General features: G+C 50.1%; 1 protein-coding gene across 2 annotated transcripts in view; it reads right to left on the reverse strand.

Annotated features, from left to right (window-relative positions):
- BICRA (BRD4 interacting chromatin remodeling complex associated protein) overlaps positions 1-20,651 on the reverse strand; it is a 97,728-nt gene extending 77,077 nt beyond the window's left edge. For both annotated transcript variants that reach the window (XM_049902509.1, XM_049902507.1), the window contains exon 1: positions 20,520-20,651. The gene's annotated coding sequence lies outside the window, so the exon portion shown is untranslated. The remainder of the gene's footprint in view (positions 1-20,519) is intronic.
- Positions 20,652-20,944: the final 293 nt, after the last annotated feature.

Here is a 20,944-nt window from a genome sequence, read left to right on the forward strand (position 1 = left end):
GTTAAAGAAGGGGATAAAAAGGCAAACACGGAGGAGGCTGGGCACCCAGCTGAGCCCCGCCTCCCCTCACCTGACCTGCCTCCCAACTTCCGCGCCCCCCCCACCCCAGGCTTACTCCCAGGGCAATGAACAGGAAGAGCAGCAGCTTCTGAACTGTGGCCTTTCCTCTTGGCCTTAGTAAGGAGGAGGAAGCAAGGTCGGGTGGTTAAAAGTCTGGGCTCTGGGGCCAGGGTGCCCAGGTCAGATCCCTACTCTGCCACTTCGCAGCTCTGTAAGCCTGGAAAGTCATTTAGCCAAGCTGTGCCTAAGTTTCCTTATCTGTTAAATGGAGATGAAAGTCACTGTACCTACCTCCTACTTCCTTCTGTGAATAAATGAATTCACACTTGTAAGAGGTGGAGACCAGTTTCTGGCGCAGGGTAAGCCAACTTAAGTGCTGGCTGTTATTTTATTGTTGCTACTAACAGAATCTCTGCGAAGGTTCTTAAACTGATCCACCAGCCCCTGAAAATTCTTTGTGAAATTTTGGGGTATAGAGCCAAGGGTATGTTTTTCTGGGGGAAAGGCTCCTGGCCTCAGTGCAGGTTCCCAAAAGGACCTGAGAACTCCTCTTCCCCCAGATTAAAAACTGACCCATGCGTGTAAGACCTGAGGCAGAAAGACAAAAGGCCCCAGCTCCCAATGCCACTGCCACCCACACCCATCCATCCACAAGCCCCCTCCTTCTCCTGTTTCTCCAAGGTGCATGCTGAGCTCCTGAACACCTTTCCAATTGCACAAACATCTTCTCCCCTCACACCCCTCTCCTGAGCCCAGCTCAGTACTACTCCCTCCTGCCTCTTCTAGAAGCTTCCTTCTTCACTTTCTTTCCTTTTCTCTCCTAAATCTCAAATCCTGCTCAGATTCTAAAAACGATCCAATCTGTGTAAAGATCACCTGGCTCCTCATTTCTTCAATAAATACAGATTACGGGTTTATTCTGTGGCAAGTCCTAGGGGTGAATTCTAAAATGGAAATATACTGAGTAAGGTGAAAGAAGTTAGTCAGGATAGTCAAGGAGGGCTTCCCTGAGGAGGTGGCATTTAAGCAGAGACCGGTAAGGTGAGGAGCCCAGATATGGAGGGATCAGTCCAAGCTGAGGACACAGCAAAGGCAAAGGTGTGGAGGCAGGAACAAGCTTGGTGTGTGAGGAATGGCAAGGAGGCAGGTGAGAGGGTCAGAACTAAGATCAGGGAAATAAGCCCAGGCCAGACAACTTGATGCTTTGTAGGGGGAGGTGAGGGGTTAGATGTTTACCTGAGAGCCCTAGGGAGTCACAGAAGGGTGGCATGGTTGTTTCTTTTAAAAATTTCTGCCTGCCTAGGTCCTGGAAGCTCCATGGACACATACAAACTTCCTGAGGGAACAAATTGCTGGGCTGGGGGCTGTGGGGACCATGGTCTCAGGGAACATCTAGCGCAATTGGCGTAACATAGTTTATGAAGAAAACGTTCTACATCCTACTTCGGTGAGTAACGTCTAGAGTCTTAAAAGCCTGTGAGTGGCCATCTAAGCCACCCCACTGGTCTCACCCCTTTGGGAGCAAAGGAGAATGAAGAAAACTAAAGACACAAGGGAAACCTTAGTCCAAAGGACTAATGGATCACATCTACCACAGCCTCCACTAGTCTGAGTCTGGTACAACTAGATGGTGCCCGGCTACCACCACTGACTGCTCTGACAGGGATCACGATAGAAGGTTCCAGACAGAGCTGGAGAAAAATGTACAACAAAATTCTAACTCACAAAAAAAGACCAGACTTATGGCCTGACAGAGACTGGAGAAACTCTGAGAGTATCGCCCCGGCACCCCTTTAGCTCAGTAGAGAAGCCACTCCTGAGGTTCACCCTTCGGCCAAAGATTAGACAGGCCCGTAAAACAAAACGAGACTAAAAGGGCACACCAGCCCAGGGGCAAGGACTAGAAGGCAGGAGGGGACAGGAAAGCTGGTGATACGGAACCCAAGATCGAGAAGGGAGAGTGTTGACATGTCGTAGGGTTGTTAACCAATGTCATAAAATAATATGTGTACTGTTTAAAGACAAGCTAGTTTGTTCCGTAAACCTTCATCTAAAGTACAATTTAAAAAAAAAAAAAAAAAATTCTGGCTGCCTAACTGTTTTCAGCAGTTCCTCAAAAAGTTAAACATAGAGTTACCCCATGACCCAGCAATTCCACTCCTAGGTATATACTCAAGAGACGGGAAAGCAGAGACTCGAACACATACTGTACACTAATGCTCACGGCAGCACTATTTACAGCAGTCAAAAGGTGGAAATACAACCCAAGTGTCCATCAACAGACGAATGGCTCAACAAAAATGTGATGTATTCATACAACAGAATATTGTCCAGCCATAAAGCAAAATGAAGTTCTGATACGTGCTACGACATGGATGAACCTTGACACATTATGCTGAGTGAAATAAGTCAGACACAAAAGAACAAATATTGTCTCTGTTCCCACTTATATGAAATATCCAGAACAGGCAAATGCATAAAGACAGAAAGCAGTGGTTACCAGGGGCTAGAGGAAGGAGGGAATGGGGAGTTATTGCTTAATGGGTACAGAGTTTCTGTTTGGGGTGATGAAAAAGTTTGGAAACAGTGACGGTCGTTGCACAATACTCTGTCTATAATCAGTGTGCTGACTTGTGCACTTAAAAATAGTTAAAATGGCAAATTTTATATTATATATAATTTAGCATACTAAAAAAAAATTAGAATAAGATTGCTAGGTTAGATATAAAACTGGTTAATGTAAGGAAGGGCAATACAACAGTAACCGCTGAGGTTACCTTTTCTACAAACAAACCCACTGCCGTAGAGTCAATTCCGATTCATGGTGACCCCATCTGTTACAGAGCAGGATGGCTTCATTGGGTTTTCTTGGCTGTAATCTTTAGGAAGCAGATCTCCCGGCCTTTCTTCTGTGGTGCTGCTAACCAAAAAAACCAAACCCAGTGCCATCAAGTCGATTTCGACTCTTAGCGACCCTATAGGACAGAGTAGAACTGCCCCATAGAGTTTCCACGGAGTGCCTGGTGGATTCGAACTGCCGACCGTTTGGTTAGCAGCTGTCACACTTAACCACTATGCTACCAGGGTGCTGCTAGGTGGGTTCAAATTGCCAAACTTTAGTTTAGCAGCCGACAGCAAATCACTTACACTACCCAGGGACCAGCATCTTTCCTACAGGACAAGAAAAAAACTCTGTCTACCGAGAGCTTTCTCCTTCCCTCCTTCCTTCCATCCATGCAGCCCTCCTTCCCCTTCTCCAAGGCTCCTCACCACACTCCCATGCCTACTTGTCCATCTCCTGAAATCCTTACTTCCTGAACACCGCATCAAAACCAGGAAACCTGATCTCAAGTCCATCTAAAAAGCTAGGACTTTTTTGCCACATCACTCAACGACTTTTTGGGAACTGCCCCCTTTGCTCCTAAGACACTGACCTTGCCCCGTCCTCCTCCTCTTCCTCCTCCCCCCTTCTTCCTCTGTTTCAGCAGTCGCTCTTCTTCTTGCTTCTGCCCCTACACTTGGGTGGCCATCAAGATTGATTCTCAATCCTCTCGCGTCCTTTCTCTGGGAAATCTTCCTCCTCCCTGGGACTACGGTTATCACCCAGGTGCCACCGCCTCCTAAGAACTCATGACCCTTATGATTCATTCACTCATTCATTCTCTCTCCTCTCTTATCTTTCTACCAGCCAAGAAGGCGTTAGAGCTTTACTCTCTGGGCTCTGTGTTCCCCAAACCACAGGCATCTCTACCTCATCTCACCACGACCCGTGCGTGTTGCTGTGATGACAGAAGCTATGTCATCAGTATTTCAAAAACCAGCAGGGTCACCCATGGTGGAGAGGTTTCAGAAGATCTTTCAGATTAAGACAGACTGGGAAGAAAGGCCTGGTGACCTACTTCTGAAAATTAGCCAGTGAAAACCTTACAGGTCACAACAGTTGTCTGATAAAACGGTGCTAGAAGATGAGCTCCCTAGGTTGGAAGGCACTCAAGATACACAGTGGTCATAACAATGGACTCGAGCATAACAACAACCATGCAGGGCCGGGCGATGTTTCATTCCGTTGTACACGGGCTTGTCATGAGTCACAGCCTACTCGGCATCAACTAACAACAAGAACCCCAGCTCAGGGAAAGGCACCTCCATCTATGCAGTTGCTCAGGCCAATGACCTTGGATCAACCTGGACTCCCTCGTTCTCCCCCCACCCAACAAAACCAAGGCACCCCATATCCCAGCCCCAATGTCCCCCACAAAGCTCCAACTGGCCTTTGTGCAAAGCATCACAGATTCTACCGGCTGCTATGCTTTTTCTCTGGTAGGAATGGTCTCAAGCCCAGAGCCTCAGAAGCCCCTCCTCCAGGAAGCCTGCCCTGATGTCCCAACACACCCTGGCATTGATGCATCCTCTCCGGACCTCCATTAGCCCAGCTGGCACACCTAGACACTGATCTCAACTTGCATGAAGACCGGTGTGTACCTGGCCTCCTTCCCTCCCCTGCCTGGCCTCTCTCCAGTTCCTGAGGGCAAAGCTGTGGCTAGTTACACTCCCTGAGAGGGATCACAAGGCAGGCACCCAGGAGGCCCTCCTATGTGACTGAATTAACCAGTAGGGCATGGCTGGAACCAACTGCCTGGATTCAAATCCCAGCTCTGCCAGCAACTTTCTGTGCAACCTTGGGCAAGTTACTTCACCTCTCCTTGCCTCTGTGACAACCTGGGGATCCAGCCCTGGAGGAGGCTGGATTTTAAGTAAAATGTGACACCTGGGGATGTACATATATTCATATACGTAATAAAGCACATAGGGGCATAAACACCTCATGGGATTGGTTTCCTGGGTTTGAAGGATTACGACCATAGTCTCACGGAACACCTCGGTCAATTGGCACAATGTAGTTCATAACATTATCTTCTACATCCTAGTTTGGTGAATAGTGTCTGGGGTCTTAAAAGTTTACAAGTGGCCATCTGCAATACAACTGTTAGTATCTACTTGTATGAAGCAAAAGAGAAAGGAGGAAACAAAAGACTCAAAGAAAAAACTAGTTTACAGGACAAATAGTCTACATGAACCATGGCCTCATCTACCCTGAGACCAGAAGAACTAGATGGTGCCCAGCTACCAGTGCCAACTGTTCTAGTCAGAACAACAGGTGGACCCTAATAGAATGGGAGAAAAATATGGAACAGAACCTCAAATTCCTAAACAACAACAACAACAGAACAGACCTACATGAGCAGTTGAGACTGAAGGACTCCCTGAGACTATTGCCATGAGACATTCAAATCTGAACCAAAATTAACCCCTGAGGTCACCTTGTAGCTAAGTAACAGGTTGTCTCACGAAATAATGACTATCACCTGTAAGTACTGTGCTCCTTTAAAAAAAAATCATCTATATGAGACCAAATAGTCAACAAATTACTTTAAAACAAAGATGAGAACGTAAGGGGCAGGGAAAGTAGATAAAAGAAAATGGAACAACCAGAAAGGAAATAATGAAAACACTGACACATTGTAAAGGATGTAACCAACGTCAGTGAACAACTTCTGTAGAAATTATTGAGTGGGAACCTAAACCGCTTTATGAACCTTCACAGAAAACAAAATAAAATATTATTTTTAAAAAAATTCCAATAGAAGGGCATACTATAGTATAGGTGACAAGTCCTTCTGAAAACTGTCAAGCTCATTAAAAACAAGGAAAGTCTGAGAAACTGTTGCAGTGAACGAGACTTGACAACTAAACATAATGTGGTGTTCTGAATGAGATACAGAAACAGATAAAGGGCATTGGGTAAAAATTAGGAAATCTGAACAGCATTGGATTTAGTTAATGAAAAAAAAAAATGTGATACCTGCACCCATGAAACGAGTGACGAGAGTAGGGGTACAAGTAGCAACATGGGTGGCACCTATCATCAGAACATAACCCACCACTGCCGTCGAGTCGATTCCGACTCATAATGATCCTATAGGACAGAGTAGAACTGCCCTGTAGAGTTTCCAAGGAGCGCCTGGCGGATTCGAACTGCCGACCTTTTGGTTAGCAACCGTCGCACTTGACCACTACGCCCACCAGGGTTTCCTCATCAGAGCATACACAGATGAAAAGGAACGAGAAGGAGAAATGCAGCTGATTCTCCCTATTCATGCTTCTTGTTGCTGTTAGCTGCAAACTAGCTGCCATGGATCTGCCCCCCGACTCATGGCGACCCCAGGCAGAGTGAACAGATCAAAACCCTGCCCAGTACCATGCCATCCCCACGATCTGATGCAGATCGGACCCTGGTGAGCCATAGGGTTTTCGCTGGCTGATTTTCGGCAGTAGATCGCCAGGCCTTTCTTCCTAGTCCAGCTTAGTCTGGAAGCTCAGCTGAAACCTGTTCAGCATCCAGCAAAATGCAAGCCTTCCTTGGTAGACAGGTGGTGGCTGCGCGTGAGGTCATTCACAGCAGCTACGTTCTATGAAGTCGCAACAAATACTGAATTAGTAAAAACTGAGCCGTTGTTCCAGGGCAAGTACAGGCTTAGGTTCCCGTGAGCTTCTGGTCACAGCATTTCATCAACCAATCACTACATAACTTTGTTCTGTGTGTTTCTGTCCAAAGACACCCTCTTTAATCTACACTGTTGGTTCCTTAACACTGAACTTGCAGCCGGCAACACTATAACGCACGCCTAAATGAAGCTCATCTGACACACGTACTTTCTCCGTAAGCCACATCACAGCCTTCTTGAGCTTAGGAACACTAGACAGCACTTCAGCAGTGTGCTTGAGGCCATTTTAAATGGCGAAATCATCAACAAAAAGCATGAAAACGTGAAAAAACGTGGCACTAAACGGACCGCTCTGGTGGCGCAACCGTAACTACTCAGCTGCTCACCAAAAGGTAGGTAGTTTGAACCCATCAGCGGCTCCATGGGAGAAAGGCCCTGTGATCTGATTCCATAAAGTTTACAGCCTAGAAAACTCTACGCAGCAGCTCTGCTCTGTCACACGGGGTCCCCATGAGCTGGGATTGACTCGGTGGCAACTGATGACAACAACAAACAGACCGCGAAAAGGACACGTGTTTCCAATATAAGACTGAAACACGAAGGCAGAGCGTCGCCTCGTTCCACCTCGGCACTGGGCAACGCAGATTTTTCATCTCTGTGCCTGTCCGCAAATGACCTGAAAGTGCCGCGTGTACTGAATTGAGGGTTACAAATAAATTTCAGCAAGTAGATGAATTTGCAAATACGGAATCTGCAACTAATGCGGGTGAAGTGTATAAAAAACCCTGTTTACATAAAGTAAAAATCCACAACACAAAGCAAGCATTTTGCCACGGAACAAAAAGATACACATTAAATATTCTGGGAGACTGCGGATGGGGTGGGGGTGGGGGGAGAATGGGAATAAAAGGGGAATTTCATATTTTTGTTTTTAATTTTTATTGTGCTTTAAGTGAAAGTTTACAAGTTCAGTCTCTCACACAAAAACTTACAAACACCTTGCTACATACTCCCAGTTGCTCTCTGCCTAATGAGACAGCCCGCTCTCTCCCTCCACTCTCTCTTATTGTGTCCATTTTGCCAGCTTCTAACCCCCTCTACCCTCTCATTTCCCCTCCAGGCAGGAGTTGCCAACATAGTCTCAAGTGTCCACCTGATGCAAGAAGCTCACTCTTCACCAGCATCCCTCTCCAACCCACTGTCCAGTCCAATCCTGTCTGAAGAGTTGGCTTTGGGAATCATATATATTTTTATTACATTTATATGATATCATATAGTGCATACTATTGAGTCCTGGTGGAGCAGCGGTTAAAGCAATTGACTGCTAACCAAAAGGTCGGCAGTTCGAAACCACCGGCAGCATAGTGGAAGAAAGATGTGGCAGTCTGCTTTGGTAAAGATTTATAGCTTTGGAAACCCTATTGGGATGCTATGAGTCAGAATCGACTCAACGGCAGTGGGTTTGATTTATATAATATTAAAAACCCGCTGCCACCGAGTCGATTCCAACTCATGGTGACTCCATGAGTGTCAGTCAGTGTAGAACTGTGCTCCATACGGTTTTCAATGGCTGATTTTTCAGAAGTAGATCTCCAGGCCTTTCTACCAAGGCACCTCTGGGTAGACTTAAACCTCCAACTTTTCATTTAGGGGCCAAGAGCAAACCATTTGTGCCACCCATGACTTCATATGATATTATAAAATTTAAGTTAGCATTATATTAAAATTACTACATAGTATGTAATGATATTACATTACACACACATTTTTTTTTTCTTTAGGCAGGCGTACATTAGAAACTCTAAGCTAAATGAAACTCTAAGTTAAATAAAACTCCCAGTTCTGGTCTGAGTCTGTCTGTCAGGGGGCTCTTTAGGCTCAGTGTCTTTGACAAGTGCAGGCACAGTTTCCTGCTTCTTAAGATCTAAACACAAAAACAAGGCTGCAGAAGGGGACATGCTCAGGAAGGGGCAAAGAGCTGGGCAGATGTCAGGAATCCCTGTTCATTGAACTAAGCCAAAAAAAAAAAAACCCAAACCCATTGTCAACGAGTCGATTCCGACAGATAGCGATCCTATAAGACAGAGTAGAACGCCCTATAGTTTCCAAGGCTGTAATCCTTACAGAAGCAGACTGCCACATCTTTCTCCCTCGGAGCAGCTGGTGGGTTCAAACTGCTGACCTTTCCGTTAGCAGCTTCGTGCTTAACCAAGGCACCACCAAGGCTCTTTCTCAGTCAATTAAGGAGACAGATATTTGACACAAAAAACAGCCCCTCACAAAACCCGCATGAGACCTAAGTGTCAATCTGGAACCAAAACAAACAAAAAAAACAAACCCACTGCCATAGAGTCAATTCCAATTCATGGTGACCCTAAAGGACAGAGCAGAACTGTGCCATAGAGTTTCCAAGGAGCGCCTGGTGGATTTGAACTGGCAACCTTTTGGTTAGCAGCCGTGGCTCTCAGCCTGGAAACGACCTAGAAAACCCACAGAGGCCATTAGACCAGGAAGGCTGAGGGCTTCTACCACATTTTATCACCTCTCAAGACACACAATGCTTTTCACTGTATCATCTCAGAAAAGGCGAGGCGCATCTTACAACCATGACTGCTTAAACCAAAGAAACCAAGCCCATTGCCATCCAGTCGATTCCAATTCATGGAGATCCCATGTGCTGGAGTAGAATTTCTCCGTAGGGTTTCCTTGGCTGTAATCTTTACAGAAGCAGATCACCAGGCCTTTCTTCCACGGCACCCCTGAGTGGGTTCAAATCGCCAACCTTTAGCTTAGTAACCCCCATTGCCATCGAGTCGATTCTGACTTGTAGTGACCCTATAGGTCAGAGGAGAACTGCCCCATGGGGTTTCTAAGGTTGGAATCTTTATGGTAACAGACTGCCACATAAGTCTCCCATGGAGCAGCTGGTGGGTTCGACCTGCCAACCTGTCTGTTAGCAGCCAAACACTTTAATCACTGCGCCACCAGGACTCCTTCCTTATGTTAGTAATTTAATGTAAACCATTGTGTCATCCAGAGGCCCTAATGGCTGCTTAGATTTCACAACATACGGTATGCCTGGTTTCCAAACTGTGCCTGGTTCAACTGTGGGGGACTCACTGCGCCTTGGTTCACCCACTAAGGAGCAGGCCGGCTGAGGCTGACAACTCCAACCTACCTCAGAGGCTCCGATTCATTCTTTTTCAATAGCACTTCCAGAGCATAGCGTGTACTCTGGGCACAGACCTGGGCATGGGAGGTCAGGATGGACCAAGTCCACGGAGGAAGTGTTCCCTGCTCAAGGAATATTCACCGTTGTCTTTACGGGGTGAAGGGGTCAAGGGTGGAGCTTTGCTGCCACTAGGACTTTGATGAAGGAGGCCTGGTGGTACAATGGTGAAGTGTTCAGCTGCTAACCAAAACGCTGGAGGTTCAAGCCCACCAACGGCTCCACAGGATAAAAGGCCTGGCAATCTGCTCTCATAAAAATTATAGCCAAGAAAGCCCTATGGGGCAGTTCCACTGTCACATGGGATCACTATGAATTGGAATTGAGCGAATGGTACCTAACAAGGACAGGACTTTGACAGGGTGGACTCCTAGTGCAAGACTCTTTCAAGGGTGCACCCTCTGGGATTCCCAGGAGGTAGGCCTTGGCAGGGCCCAGGAATTAGCATTTTTCACAACATCCTCTGATGATTTGGAAGCAGCTAGGTGCCACAAATGATTTGTGCTCACTTACTAACCTAAAGCCCTGGTGACGCAGTGGTTAAAGCTACTGACTGCTAACTGAAAGGTCAGCGGTTCGAAACCACCAGCAGCTCCAAGAGAGAAAGATGTGGCAGTCTGCTTCCATAGAGATTTACAGCCTCGGAAACCCTGTTGGAGTCGCTACAAGTCAGAACCAACTTGATGGCAGTGGGTTACTGACCTAAAGGTTGGCATTTTGAAGCCACCCAGTGGTACCTTGGAAGAAAAGCCTGGTGACCAGCTTTCATTGAAGGTAACAGCCAAGAAAGCCCTATGGTGATCAGTTCTACCCTGTAACACATAAGGGTCACCACGAGTTGGAATCGACTCGATGGCAACTAACAGCAACAAACAATGGGTAAGTCGCCTGATGAAACTCCCCAGAATAAGGACTCTCTGCTTCCCTTTTTCCATCTCTATGACATGGCCATCACTCATTCATTCATTCCACAAGCATCTACACAGCTCCTACTACACACCAGGAGCTGAGAACACAGTGTCCTGGCCCAGACAACGCTTGTTCCTCATCTCCTGCTGTTTAGAGTCTAGTAAGGGACAGTGTTGGTTCCGGCTGTGGTGGTTCAATGATAGAATTCTCACCTTCCATGCAGGAGACCTGGGTTCGATTCCCAGCCAATGCACGTCATGTGCAGTCACCACCAGTCTTGTCAGTGGAGGCTTGCGTGTCATTATGATGCTGAACAGGCTTCAGCAGAGCCTCCAGACTAAGACAGACTAGCAAGGAAGGCCTGGCGATCTGCTTCTGAAAACCAGCCAATGAAAACCCTATGGATCACAATGGTTTGATCAGGGGATGATGCAGGACCAGGTAGTGTTTTATTCTGTTGTATGTGGCATCACCACGAGTCGGGGGCCAACTTGACGGAGCTAAGAATTCTTTCTTTTCTAAGTACCTACTATTGTGTATCAGAAATAATAATAAGAAGAAGATTAACAACAGCAGCTACTCAGCGCCTACTATGAGCACTGCCCACATTAGGCGTGGACATGGGGATGGAGTACAGGAGACTCAGACTGGCGGCGCTGGGTGTATAATGATGGATGAGGTGTCATGTGCCCCAGGTGAGGGGCAAGAGGGAGGGTACAGCCCAGCGAATTGTCACACCACCTGGTAAGACAGGGGCTGTGGGCAGCCACCTGCCCAGGGCCACAGATGCTGAGGTAGCATTGATCCTCTGGTATGTCCACTACGCTATTTGGGCATCCTGGGGGACTCGGCAGCCCTCCACCTTAAGCTTCCAGGCTTCAGAGGCCAACAGGGGCTCCCTCAGGGCCCCAGGACTCACTAACAAGGGTCCCACAACCACGAATATCCCCCCTCATTCTGCCCCCAGGGCTGTCAGAAACATGGGGAGGGAGGAGGGGTTGAGAAGGGGTCACCCAGAAGTCAACAAGCCACCTCCAGCCCCTCTGGGCACAGAAAGTGCTTCATAGGGGAAGTGTAGGGGATGGGGCAGGGGAGGGGAGAGGCTGAAGGCAACTGAGCCTGGCTAGGGGGGCTCCAGGGGTCTGATCCCTTCCTCTGACACCATGTGTGACAGAATAGAACTGTTCCACAGGGTTTTTTTGGTTCTCACCTTTACAGGAGCAGATCACCAGGTCTTTCTTCTGCGGTCTCTGGGTGGACTTGAACTACCAACTTCTCAGTTAGCAGCTGAGTATGTTAACTGTTTACACCACCCAGAGACTCCAACAATAATAATACGTGATGTCATACCTGAAATTTGCCTAAGAATATCCCAACAAAAAAAGAAAAAAGAGTATGTGGGGGAAGGGGAGGGGAGGGAAGGGAGGTAACACAAAAAAAGATCAACAGAAAACTGCTGAGCTGCTAATGGGTACACGGGGGTTGACTATGCTATTCTGTCAACTCTTGGTGTGTGCTTCAAAAGTGCCATGATAAAAAGTTAAAATAATAAGCAAAGTGAACCTTCACCATGCACTGTCTTTGAGCCAGGCCCTGTTCTAAACGTTTTCTGCACCTTCCCTCATTTATGCCACACAGTGACCCAGTGAGTAGGGTTCAGTCACAGGTGAGGAAACTGAGGCCCAAAGGGAATCTGATTGCCTTGGACAATACCCGCCATTTAAAATGTTAATATTGGGGGCTTAGCATTTTGGGTGCAGGCAACATGGATGTGGGACTCTGATCCCATGGGAGACTCTGCTTCTACACGTCATAATAATAATTATAATCACAGCTGCTAATGTTTTGCAAGCGACTGCTACATGCCAAGGTCCCTGGGCGGTGAAAATGGTCTGCGTTCAACTACTATAGTGCTGTAGGGTTGCTGTGAGCCGGAATCCACTCGACAGCAATGGGTTATGGTCTGGGTTACTAACTTAAACGTTGGTGTTTCAAGCCCACCTGGTGTTGCCACAGAAGAAAGGCCTGGCAATCTGCTTTTGAAAGGTCACAGCTTAGAAAACCCTATGGAATGCAGTTCCACTCTGCACACATGGGGTCACTGTAAGTCAGAATTGGCGTGACTGATTTGAGTTTTTTGGTATATACTCACACGTATATATACAAAACACAATCCATTGCTGTTGAGTCAATTCCGACTCACAGTGACCCTATAGGACAGAGCAGAACTGCCCCATGGCATTTCCAAGGAGCACCTGGTGAATCTGAACTGTCCGCCTTTTGGTTAGCAGCTGAGCTCTTAACCACTGCATCACCAGGGCTCCATGTATGTATATGTGCATATATGTTTGAACATACATGTATATATGCTTACATACATACATATATATACATACACACATATATACATGTACATATATATGCAGATATATACATGGAGCCCTAGCGCTGCAGTGGTTAAGAGCTCAGCTGCTAACCAAAAGGTCAGCAGTTCAGATTCATCTGCCACTCCTTGGAAACCCCGTGGGGCAGTTCTACTCTGTCTATAGGGTCGCTATGAGCTGGAATCAACTCGAGGGCAATATGTCTATATATACATACACATATATGTGTGTATGTACATATATACATACACAGAGAGGCATGTGTGTGTGTGTCCCTAAATGGCCCAAATAGTTTGTGCTCAACTACTAACCTAAACTTTGTCAGTTCTAATCCATCCAGCGGTACCATGGAAGAAAGGCCTGGCAATCTGCTACCATAAAGATGTCAGTCAAAAACATCCTATGGAGCAGTTCTCTGTAACATGCAGGGTGGCCATGAGTCGGAACTGACTCGACGGCAACAGGCTTGGTTTCGGTGTGGCTACACTGCCCCATGCCGTGTTAAGCACTGAACTTCTGTGAGCACGCCTGTGGTGGGTGTCCTGTTATTCCCATTCTTCCAGTTGGGGAAACTGAGGCACAGTGGGGCAGTCCTGTGTCCTGGGTCATGCCGCCATGCCTGATGCCAGAAAGGCCTGTTCCGTGCCCTCTGCTGCCATGCAGTTTAGAATGCCGACATTGTTCCTCATGTGCCGTATGGAAAGACAATGGGGACCTTTCAGAGCAGAGAAGTTAGCGTGGGACCCCTGGGAGAGTGGTAGCAATAGTGGAAATAACAGCAGAATCATTTGCTAGTTCCTGAAAGCCTCCTGATGCCCGGCTCTGTCGAGGGTAGGTGACACAGAGTTGCCTCATTCAGCCCTCGTGGCAGACCCTAGGGGAGGTATCATGGGCCCATTTTACAGAAAAGGACACTGAGAGCCAGAAAGGAAACCACCTGCCCAGGGTCACCCTGCAATTTGGGGGAAAAGCTAGGATTCCATCCCAGGTGTGGGCCCTACCATTAGCATGGGTTCATGGTCCAGGTGGGTGGAAAGGGCCTTCAGAAGAACGAACTGCCAAAGAATGTCAACTACCCCCATGACTGGCAAGGCTAAGTAAGCACTTTATGAGTGTTATTTAATTCTCACAATAACCTTACAAAGTAGGTACTGGGATGAACCCGTTTAACAGAGGGGAAGACTGAGGCCTAGAGCCAGCAAACCCCTTGCCCACAGCCATTCAGCCAGCCACTGGGTTCCAGAACCCACGCTCTTGACCTCCACACCAAGTGCATGTGCATGCCCAAAGGTAGGAGGATCAGGCAAGGAGGTCACCAAGAGCAAAGACTCCTGTGACCTCAAGATGCCGCCTGGCATACAGGTTGGATGAGACTGAGCAGGAGGGACAACTTCCTTCAAGACCCAGCTCCCAAGGGGCCTCCTAAGAGCTACCAAGACACAAATCACAGGCTCTTGATCCAGCAATCTCACTTCTAGGAATTTATCCCCTAGGCATGCCCATGTCTCATGATAAGACAAGTGGGACACATGCCTTCTAGTTCTGCATGGAAGCAAACACTTAGAAACACCCCCACCCCCCTCCCGGCCCGTCTGAAGATTCAGCTATACAGTAGAATACTATGCAGCCAAGAAAAAGATGGAGGCAGACTTATGGACACTGATAGGGTCAGATCTCCCAGGGAGATGAAGTGAGAAAATCAATGTGCAGAACAATGGGTAGAGCATGCTACCATTTGTGCAAAAAAAAAAAAAAAATTTTTTTTTAAAGATACAGTGGTGGTTCAGTGACAGAATGCTGGCCCTCCATGTGGGAGACCCAGGTTCGATTCTTGGCCAATGCGCTTCATTCATGGCCACCATCATCTGTCAGTGGAGGCCTGTGTGTTGCTAGGGTGTTAAACAGGTTGCATCGGAGCTTCTAGACTAAGACAGACTACGAGGAAAAGCCTGACAGTCTATTTCTGAAAATCAGCCAACGCAAACTCCATGGATCACAGTAACCTGATCCGCAACTGATCATGGGGCTGCTGCAGGACCAGGCAGCATTTTGTTCCTTTGTGCACCGGGTTGCTGGGAGTCAGGGGCAACTTCATGACAGCTAATGCATATAAACGTGCACAGAACATCAGAATCGAGGCGCTGCCTCTGGGGAGGAGAGCTGCAGGACCAGGCATGGGGGCAGTCTTATTTTCTCTGGTATTCTGAATTTGTCCCACATGTGTGCATCACTTAGGAAAAAAAGAGAGAGAGAAAGAAGTAGCTTCCTCCTTGGAGCCTTCGCAGACCACCTAGACAGAAATAATCAATCCCACAGCCCTTGATGACAATACTTATCTCTATCTTCATCCTTCTGGGCTGGGTGCCAGGAGCTCCTGGGTGGGGCAAATGGTTAAGCACTCCACTACTAAACCAAAAGGTTGGTGGTTTGAACCCACCCAGAGACACCTTGGAAGAAAGGCCTGGCAATCTGCTTCTAAAAGGTTGGAAACCATAGGGAACACAGTTCTACTCTGACAGATATGGGGTTGCCACGAGTTAGAGTCGACTCCTTGGCAAATGGCTTAGTTTGGGGCTGTATCCCAACCTCATCACCATCCCCCCAGGGCCCTGGCACACAGTAAGCCCTCAGGAAGTTTAATTGGGAACAATTAAAGAAACGAGCTTCCTCTGCCAACAGCTCCCCAACAAATACACACACTCCTCCACAAAACTAATTGTCACCAAAGTAGAAATGCCTCCAAAAACTCTCCCCACTGGGAGAACTTGCATTTCATGGAGACACAAAGGCATCAGTCCACTGGGACAAAACTCTAATGGTGGTACTTGAAGCAGGGGAGACTCCTAGGGAAAGAATGAAGGAGGACCCCTGGGGACAATTAACCCACCATTTCCCAGGTATCTCTGCTATACTGCATCCATGCTGGGAAGTTGACTCAGGCAAGTCCTCTGGCCCCAAAGAGAAGAGACAAACTTGGATATCATTGTGGGAACAAGTAGGGGGCAACTTATTCTGATGGGGGGACAGTTGACATATTGTACGTGAAGGTCAGGTAACTGTTGCTGTTTCCATTAAGACAGAGGGTGCCAGGTGGGTGGGGGGGAAGACCCAGAAGACATTACTAGGGCAAGATAACCATGTACCCGCCCCCGAGCCGCCCCTCACTGCTTTCCGAGCCCAGGCCGCCTGGAAAGGAATGCCATGTTTTCCTGTTTCCAATTAACTTCCCCCTACCAGCCCTCGGCATTCTTGAGACTAGGAGTCAAGGCAGCCCCGGGGGAGAGCTGGGAAGGCTGGCGGGAGCTCTACCAGGGGCTGGACCTGGGGCTCAAAGATAGCCCCCAGGAACCTGGGAGACCCCGTGCTCCCAGGACACCCCACAAAGATAATTGCACATTGAGGATGGAGGCTGGTGGGGCAGGGGCCCCTTCACAGCCCCTGGGATCAGAGCCCACAGGAGGTACTGTCTCCCTAGTTCTGCTGACAGATAGAGCTCCTGCCCCTTCTTGCTCCAGCCTCTATAGTCTGAGTTGAAGTCGCAGCTCAGCCATGGAACTTGACGAGGGACTCAGGGCTTCCCCTGGCCTCAGTTTCCGAATCTGTAAAATGGCACCACCACTGTTGAGTCGATTCCAACTTTTGGCAACCCCACGTGTTACAGAGCAGAACTGCTCCATAGAGTTTTCTTGGCTATAAGCTTTATGGAAGGAGACCTGGTAGCATAATGGTTAAGCACTCGACTGCTAACTGAAAGGTTGGTGGTTCAAACCCACCCAGCAGCTCCGAGGGAGAAAGACCAGGTGATTCACTCCCATGAAGATTACAGCCTAGGAAACCCTATAAAGAAAAACCCAAAGCTGTTGCCATTGAGTTGATTCCAACTCATAGTAACCCTGTAGGATAGAGTAGAACTGCCCCCTAGGGTTTCCAAGGCTGTAATCTTTACGAAAGCAGACTGCCACATCTTTCTCCCTTGGAGTGGTTGGTGGATTTGAACTGCCAACCTTTTGGTTAGCAGCCGAGCACTTAACCACTGCACCACCAGGGCTCCAGGGAACCCAATGGGACAGTTCTACTCTATCACATGGGGCCGCTATGAGTCGAAAATTGACTCGACGGCACCCAACAAAAACAATCTTTATAGGATCGCCAGGCCTTTCTTCTGTGGCACCACCGGGTGGGTTCAAACCCACAACCTTTAGGTTAGCAGCTGATCAAAAACTGCATGCACTATGAAGTGGCCAATGCAAAATGGCAAGGTCACCTGTATCACCTCCTTTGCTGGGTGAGTTGGGCCTCCCCAAGCACTCCCTTAGTCCCCACCCTGTCCTCACAGTGAAATGTTTATTCAATAAATACCCAGGGAACACCTGTAAGTACTGCAGAAGCAGGGTCCCTGTCTGGCAGGCACTGGATCGGGATTGTTTACTGACAGGCCATCTTCCCCGCTACAGGGAAATCCTCTAGGGAGGACGCCTTTGCCACTCAGCTTTACATGCCCCGCACCCAACATTCCTCCTCCACTCCTCCAGGCGCTCAATGTCCTATTCACTGAATGATAAATATAATTAACACGTTTGGATAATACTTTCACCCACCTTGAGAGGTCAGCTAAAGGAGTTATAATTATCCCCATTTTGCAGATGAGGAAACTGAGGACAGCAAGTTAAATTACGTGCCTAAGGTGACAGAGGAAGGAGCCCTCGTGGTGCAATGGTTAAAGCGCGCAGCTGCTAACAGAATGGTTGGCAGTTTGAACCCACCCCGTGCTCCACGGGAGAAATACCTGGCAATCTGTTCCTGTAAAGATCATAGCCTAGGAAATCCAATTGGACAGTTCTACTCTGCCACATACCCAGGAAAAAAAAAAAACCCAAGAGTCAAGAATTGATTCAACAGCACCAAACAACAACATCAACACTGGTACACAACAGAACAGGTTTCCAAGCTTTAGGTGTGACTAAGGTGACAGCAGGTTTGTGACCCAGGCAAAGGGGAGAATGGATGGGGAAAGTTTTCAGCCAGCTGTACCAGGGAGCCACAGGAGGTCACAGGGCAGGGCGGGTCACTGTGCAGAGTAGTGACAATAAAGACAAAGGTCCCAAACAACTCAGCTTCTGTCTCAGCAGAGTTGAGTGGTAGCAAGTGGGCCAAGCCCCAACCCAGGTAGTAAAGGGGGACGACAAGTGTGAGCCTGGCTCCCTGGTGTCTCCAAGCCCCCAGCTACCCATCCAGCCAGGCCTGGGGTTCCCCCTCCCCTGACTCACACCTCTCAGCTCCTGCTACAAGGGAAATGGCCCTCACCTCTGCCCAGCATCCAGGTGCTCTTCACCCGTCCCCGAACCAGCTGGCGGTGGTGGGGGGGGGGGCAAGGGAACCCAGACAATGGTTTAAGTGGTGGGGGCAGGGATATTAACTACATTTGAGACCCAGGGATATTATCTACATTTCAACTTAAGTCAAGGGGCCAAAGTGAAGGACAGGAATGCCTAACAGTTTTGAGCTGAGAAACTCTGGATACTGATGAGTTGTGGCTCTTTGTGACCCAGGGCTGTGTAACCCTGAGCAAGCCACTTAACGTCTCTGAGCCTCCATTAATCGGTCTGGAAAATGGAAATAAAAACTGTCCCTACTTCCTCCTGGGGTTAGGGCCAGGGTGTAATGCACTTAGCAGTAGTCAATCCATAATACTCCCTGGGTAGGGAGATGTTATTTCCAGCCTCTGGGAGTGGGGGAGCCATGTGGGAGGATGGGGTAAGTAAACAAGCCCCTAGGTCCCACTGGTGGGTACCTGGGAAGGGGGAGGGTTTCTGAGCTGTCTGGCTTCTCTGTTTTCCCAACACCAAGGGGTAGGTCAGAGCTGAGTCCCCCTCTGCTACCCACCCCTAGGTGAGAGGAGAGGTTGAAAGCACAAAGAGCTTATCCTACATCACAGGCCTGGGAGTCTTAGGTGCTTCCACCAACTGTCTCCCTGACAAGTCCTCAAAAAGGAGGCAGAAGAGAAACGCAACCACTCAACACATCCCCAGATTTTTATTACATTATTGGGGGGCAGGGGACCAAAGAGGGTGATTGCTGGACCCAGGGCTGGACATGGACTGCAGCCCACAGGCTGGCGATATCAGAAGGCTGGGACCTGTCACCCTGGCCTCCGGGTGAGAGCTGACACAGAGGCCTCTGACCCCACCTCCGGGGAAGTTCAGCTGCTCACAACCACAAAGCAAAACAAAGGGGCGCGGAGAGGAGGCAGCCGCCGAGTCTTCCAATCAGGGCCGGAGCCCGAACCCGCACCCTTCTCGGGCTCCCAAGCAAGGCCTGGGCAGCCCCTCAGCCCTTGTGTCCCCGCGGCCGCCCGTGACAGGACCCAGGGCGGCAGCCGAGGGACGGCCAGGGATGGAGAAACCAGATGGCTGCATCCCTCCGCCCTCTGGCTGCATCCCTCCCTCCGGGTGCCCGGGCCGGCCGCCCTCCGCAGGGGCCCGGCTCGGCCGGCTCACCCCAGGGAAAGAGCTGCCTTTGTCTAAAGGTCAACCCCCGAGCGCGGTGCCCGGGCTGGGCCTGGTGCCCCCCCCTTCCCAAGCAGAGGGGGTGGACATGGGGGGCCGCATCAGACTTCGGGAGGTGACAGGGGTAAGGCTCACGCCCTCCCCCCCTCCACCCGTGCCGGCCCCCTACAGAATCTGCCAGCTTAGAGGGGGTAAGGTTTGGAGAAGACAAGTCAACTCCTTCCATTGCTGGGGTGGGGGGCTCAGTCAACTCCTTTCATTGTCTAGGGGCGGTGGTGGCGGGGAGAGACCCAGTGGCCTCCTTGCCCATCCTTCCCTCCCCAGCTCGTCCCCGGCACCCCCGGGACCCCCGAGAGGGATTTCGGGGGACCGCGGGGGGACGGGGTAGAGGGGGAGTTGAAGGCTTGGGAAAGCACCACCCGCTGCCCCATTGCCCTCTTCCTCCCCGAAAGGCGGGGAGCAGCGAGAGGGGAAGGAGCCCCGGGGCGCGGGGGGGGGTCCCCCGCCCCTCCCCCCGTGGAACGTTAGCTCCCGTCTCTCGTCCGCCCCATTGTATCGGCGGCAGCCGGCGGGAGGGCCGGGGAGACAGCGGACGCCGGCCTGGGGCAGGGGCGCCGGGGGCGGGGGGGGTCCCCGCAGGATCGGGGCGGCGGTGCTGGTGGGAGCGGCGGGGGGGCCGGGCTGGCGGCGGCGGTGGGCGCCGCGCAGCGAAGGAGGCGGCGGGCGCTGCGCCCCGGCTGGGGGGCTGAGTGTGTGTGTGTCGGGGGGGTGGGTTCGGCCCCGGCTCCGGCTCCCCCCCCCACGTACACCCCCTCGCCGCCCAGCCCCACTCCCCCCTCGCTTCGGCGCCCTGTCACAGCCCCGACTCGCAGGTACAGAGAGTTAAGAGATTTAAAGAGAAATTGCTACATTGTGAGAAACTCACCCTGATGTTTGAGCAGCCGTCGGCGCGGGGTCTCCGGGACGGCCCCGCACGGGCTGCACAGGGAGGACCCAGAAGGGGCCGGCCGGCCGGGCCGGTCAGCGCACTGCCTGATCGCATGGCGGCCCGCGCGGCAGCGGCAGCCGGCCCGCCGCCCCGCGCCGCCGCCCGCCCGCCCGATCCGCGCCGCGCCGCCGAGGACCCCGCGGGTCGGCAAAAAAAAAAAAAAAAAATTTAATGAAATGCAAAAGGAAAAAAAAAACACCAGCCTTGCAGGTTTTATGTTCCGCCCCCCTCCTCCTTCCTCCTCCTCCTCCTCGTCCCTCCGCCCTCGCCGGGGGATGGGCTCCCGGGAGCCCCGCCCCCCGCCGAGCGGCGGGCCCGGCAGCCAATGGGGGGCCGCGCACGCCTTGCGTCTCGGCGCCAGC

The sequence above is a fragment of the Elephas maximus genome, chromosome 11 (assembly GCF_024166365.1).
Source record: "Elephas maximus indicus isolate mEleMax1 chromosome 11, mEleMax1 primary haplotype, whole genome shotgun sequence".
Lineage (NCBI taxonomy): Eukaryota > Metazoa > Chordata > Mammalia > Proboscidea > Elephantidae > Elephas > Elephas maximus.